Consider the following 6000-nt stretch of genomic DNA (forward strand, 5'->3'; position numbering starts at 1 on the left):
TGTGGAAATGAAGCAATTGATTGATGTCACATGTGGACACTGTCAATGGAGCCTTAAACGAGGGATCTCCGTAGTGAAGCGCCGTGTGTATGGTGTGGAGCGGTCGAATAGATCACGCTCACAGCGTTGCCTTTCGCGTGCAGATTTCGGTGTATATAAATCACCGTGGGCACTGCTGTCGATTGGCTGGAAACCACATAAAGGGGACAAAAAAACATATAAAAACAGAACATAACACCGGCATCTTCCTATTTATCTCCTTCATAAAGGGCCTCAAAGCTCGAAATTCATCCAGTAACACTCCCACTATCAAATTAAGAGTTGTCTTAGTAGGAGAGGGCGGTTCCTTTTTAACTCACTTCTTTGTGGCTGAAACACTGTGTTCCTTATGTGATGTGCCTACATTTGATGCAGGAGAAACTTGTTGGGGAGATTCAATTTTCTCACTAGAATTTAAGTCCCCAATTAAAGAAACAATCTCCAGAATATTTGCTGAACTTGCAGATTTTTCAAGAATTTAAACGATTGTCATCCTCTCCTTAAATATTGGAAAAGATAATGAAATACCAGCACTTCCAGCTCCTAAAAAAGATGTGGGGTGAAAAAATCTCTATTTAAACACGCATTTACAATGCAATGGTCTTGGCATCATTAAAGGTAGAGCTATTGGCATTGCTCATGACAATTCTTTAAATCATAAATAAATGGCATTGTCATTTACATTGCCAATAGCTTAATCGTTAAATAAATGGCATTGTCATTTACAATGGGCAACTGCAAGACTTTGTTTGTAATGTAAGCCATGCTTTCGCAGTACTGTTGAATTTCATTATCGTTGCCTAGTGCTATTTTTCAGTCGTATATAGCGTGAGTTTTGTGGAGGTGCACCCTGCACGCTCACACACTGCTCACCCTACACACTCACATACTGCTCACCCTGCGTAATGTGAAAAGACCTAGCTCTGCCCTTCGGCCTGTGTTGTAATCGTACAGTAGGTTGTGAGTAGCTGCGCTTGATTGGTTGAGGCATCCCCTCCTTGCTGCTCCCTTCACAGAGGGCCGGCTGCCTCAATGAAGCTCCCATGTGTTCAGCTGTTCTTTGTTTTAGCTCCTGTGTGTCAGTGCACCGTGTAAGCGCACAAGCATACCCTGCTCTCTCTGGAACAGGCACTCGGCACTCACCACTCTGCACTCACCACTCTACACACTCACAACTCTGCACTCACAACTCTGCACTCACAACTCTGCGCTCACTACTCTGCACTCACTGCTCTGCACTCACTACTCTGCACTCACTACTCTGCACTCACTACTCTGCACTCTGCACTCACTACTCTGCACTCACTACTCTGCACTGTGCACTCACACTCTGCACTCACACTCTGCACTCACTACTCTGCACTCACACTGTGCACTCACTACTCTGCATTCACTACTCTGCACCCACTACTCTGCACTCACAACTCTGCACTCACAACTCTGCACTCACTGCTCTGCACTCACTACTCTGCACTCACTACTCTGCACTCTGCACTCACACTCTGCACTCACACTCTGCACTCACTACTCTGCACTCACTACTCTGCATTCACTACTCTGCACTCTGCACTCACTACTCTGCACTCACTACTCTGCCCTCACTACTCTGCACTCACACTCTGCACTCACACTCTGCACTCACTACTCTGCACTCACTACTCTGCACTCACTACTCTGCACTCACACTCTGCACTCACTACTCTGCACTCACTACTCTGCACTCACTACTCTGCACTCACACTCTGCACTCACACTCTGCACTCACTACTCTGCACTCACTACTCTGCACTCACTACTCTGCACTCACAACTCTGCACTCACACTCTCTGCACTCACACTCTGCACTCACAACTCTGGACTCACGACTCTGCACTTACAACTCTGCACTACCACCGGAGGCAAAAAGATACCAATTGCAACATTTTTTCTTTCCTCCATCCAACGACCTAGTTGCAACAAAGACAAAAAGACTTCTATCACCCATGAAATGACTGATTTTGCTGACCGGAGAGCTGCAGACGGCCGGGCTTGGCTCCGCTGTGTGTTCGTGGCCAGGCTTGGCTCCGCCGACCTCCTGTCCCTCGCTGTGGTTGTCCTTGTGGGCCGGGCTAAGCTCCGCTCGTGGCCTGGCCGGGCTTGGCTCCGTCGGGCCGAAATAAACTACAACCCCCAGCAGCCTCTCGCGGCAAGGACGCCGCGCACGCAAAAAGGAAGCGCCTGGAGGCGCATAAAAGAGCCCTTGCTGTGGAGACATGGGGGGGAGCTGCTTTTGCTGACCGGAGAGCTGCAGACGGCCGGGCTTAGCTCCGCTGTGTGTTGGTGGCCGGGCTTGGCTCCGCCGACCTCCTGTCCCTCGCTGTGCTTGTCCTTGTGGGCTGGGCTAAGCTCCGCTCGTGGCCTGGCCGGGCTTGGCTCCGCCGGGCCGAAAAAAACTACAATCCCCAGCAGCCCCTCACGGCAAGGACGCCGCGCACGCAAAAAGGAAGCGCCTGGAGGCGCATAAAGGAGCCCTTGCTTACTCGTCCCGCGGGACGCGCGCGGGCGTGCCCGGGAGTAGCCCGGGACAAGGGCGGGGCCGTCTGCGGCCGTCAGAGGCCAGAAGAGGCTGGGCTGGGCCACGGACTTTGGTTCTCTCTCCCTGGATTCTGGACTAATTTGTAAGACATATTATTATTTTTTGATTTTTAACTGTTTTTTGTTTCTTGGCCTTTTTCAACTATATAGAACACTATATCCACTGGATGAGATATTGTTAAATATCCTTAATTGTGTATAGTAACTTTGGTTCTAATATGTCAAAGCTTAGAGCAACAAAACCTGTAGTCGCTAATGATATAAGGACAATGGATAACTATCTTGTAAAGGTAGCCAATAAAATAAACAAAGAAAGGCGATTATCATTAAATAGGACAATCCCAGATAAGAAAAGGCTGAGTTTGCCTACCACTCCGTCGCCTCACTCAGATAGTTGTTTGGATGACCCTAACGTCACTGTCAACAGTGATGTATCCATCACGGTGACATCGGATGAGCGGGTAACTTTAACTGATTCTATCCCCAGTCAGAGCCTGATACCTTCCCCAAGGCCCTCACCAACCCATTCACCGATGCGAAGAATGTTACGGGCATGTAGGAAGGCCCCTGTCAAAAGGGTGGTGGGCCGGAAGTCAAAAAAGGCAGGAACCACATCAACTACATCAAACAGCGGGGAAAGTACACCAGAACCCATAAATAACGCCGAGGTAAATACTCTGCATCCTGCCCATATAGAGCTTCTGGCAACTATCCTTGAGTCAAAACTAGAAGCAATGATTAGACCACTGGTGGTTAAGCTAGAGCAGGTCGCCCAAGAGGTCTCTAGATTAGGGGGCCTCCTAGATTCCCATATGACTCGGCCTCATACACCTACGAGCCCCCCTCCTGGTCCCTCTAGTTCTCCTGGTAACATCATAGCTGGGGCGGTAGAACCTGCTTCTGTTAGTAATAGGGATTTAGGTTCAGCGGTCACTGTACAGAACTCATCAGCTTCACGACCACAGAAATCTCCACCCTCCATTTTACCACCGGGGGTAACTCCAACAGCACAATCACTAGTACAACCAGCCACATCACATACTGTTAGTCAGAATATAACAGCAGGGGGAGAAATTGGTGGGAGAATCAGGCCTAGGAGGAAAAATTCTGTCAACCTCCCACCGGAGTGTGTCCCATACACTGTGGTATTAACAAATGTTCCAGAGGTTGACTCTTGTCTAACTGATTCCAGACTAGAAACCCATGCTGCTTTAAAAAATAAAACACTAGCATGGTTAAACAGGAATTGTGGCTTTCCGTTTGCCTTTTCAAATGATATAATATCCACTCGTAGAGTTAGCTGGATTGGCAATGCTAGAAAGAGTTCGAGAGGGGACTGTATTATTGTAAATTTTAAGCATCCCCAACATGTGGCAACAGTCCTCCTCAGAGCAGCCTCTTTACCAACTGAGGAAAACTCTGTATGTGCTAGACCCCTTGTTTTTTTCTACACTCACCTGGACAACACGCAACATCCACCACCACATCAGCATAGGTATCCAGCTAATGGGCACAGAAGGGGGGTCCCTGGTTGTGTCCCAAATGCCCAACAACATCAAAATAATGGGAAAACATATTGTTATCAGCTAGCAAATAGGCAATTTGATTACACCCTACCGTTATACAATCGTTATGCTGCTTTATCTTCGCTTGAGGAAAACGATTGACTGCCTATTCAATTGGGGAGCACTGAGCAACCACTAGTACCGACTCTCAAAATTGCTACATGGAATGTTGCTGGCATAAAGAATAAAATCGGAAATGCGGATTGGCTTAAGACATTAAAATCCTTTGACATAATTGCCCTACAAGAGACATGGGACCAATCGAATAGTTTCTCTTTGGATGGCTACAGCCACTTTTGCAATCCTGCAATTAGTAGCGCTGCAGGAAGAGCCAAGGGAGGTTTATTTACCCTATTTAAACTGGATGTAAAAGGTAAATTAGTTGAGTGTTTTTCTGGTTGTGAAAACTGTCTGATTGTTGAACTTTCCACTCAGGATAAGGCCAAGATTCTTTTTGTTAATTTTTATAATTCAAATGCAAACGAATGTACCAGTCAAAATTTGGAAGTACTGGATACATTTCTGTCAGTCTATAGTGCAAATGTAAATACTTTTGAATTAATATTTTTAGGAGACTTTAATATCCACCCATGCACCCTACCATGTATTAGTCAGGATGATGAAGGTCCTCCCCTCTCCTCTTCTACCCACTTGGAACACACCAGGCGAGGAGAGCATCTTGAAACTTTTCTTGCGAGATGGAATTTATATGAGTCAGGCTGCGGGGAGGGTACAAGTAGGTCCCCTACTTTTAAAGGAAAAGATGATGGCACTATTATAGATTATATTTTTATGTCATCTTTATTGTTAAATAATGCGATAAATTATTATACAGAGGTATCAGTGTTTAGCGACCATAATCCTGTCCTACTTGAAGTGAGGCATACAGACTTACTTTCATTAAAAACAGTGAAACATAGAGGGGGATTAAATGTTGCTGTTAAAGATCAGAAGCGCAGGTTAAAATGGACAAAAATAGTCCCGGAAACGTTCCTTCAGGAGGTTCTGTCTAAAGTAGAGGATGAAGTTGCAGTATGCCTAGCGAATCGAACACAAAATAAAGAGGTTATAGTGGCGTTTGACAATATCTGCATAGAAATTGATAATAGTTTACAGATTGAATCTAGGCAGAAGCCGCGTTTGGGTAAAAGATGGTTCGACAAAAAATTTACGAATGCGCATGGGGAGCTACTTAAAGCACTGAAAGCCACGCCTAAAAATCGTGTAGACATAGCTAGAGCAAGGACTGTATACAAAAAAGCTATTACAGAAAGGAAAAGGGACTTGAAAGATATAGCATGGGCTCAACTTCTCGACCCAGATACACTAAAAAATAGTGGCTTATTTTGGAAAATTATAAACCAGCCACTTTTTTTTGATGATGAGAATTCCCCCCTGGAGGCGAATATTCCAGACGAGGGTTGGATCCAACACTTTAGACAGATCTATGCAGAGATTAGCAACGCAGACGCCCCTGTTGTAACCCTTGAGGTAGTGGACGTGGTACCTTGTAACGCAGAGGTCCCTGCCGTCAATTTTGAGGCAGACGAAGTGGAAAGGGCAATAGAGCTGACCTTGAAAAACAAAGCACCGGGCCCCGATGGGGTACCAGGAGATGTCTTCAAAAGTGCCCCGAAATTTTGGTCTAAAGTTTTATGTAATGTTTTTAACGCTCTTAAACAGGACAATATCCCGGCCTCTTGGAAAAAATCTATCATCATACCGGTCTTTAAAAAGGGTAACAGGCAAGACCCCTCCTGTTACAGACCTATTTCATTGATTGATTCTTCGGTGAAAATATTGGGCCGGGTTATTTTATCCA

This window comes from Lissotriton vulgaris, chromosome 8 (assembly GCF_964263255.1).
Source record: "Lissotriton vulgaris chromosome 8, aLisVul1.2, whole genome shotgun sequence".
Classification (NCBI taxonomy): Eukaryota; Metazoa; Chordata; class Amphibia; order Caudata; family Salamandridae; genus Lissotriton; species Lissotriton vulgaris.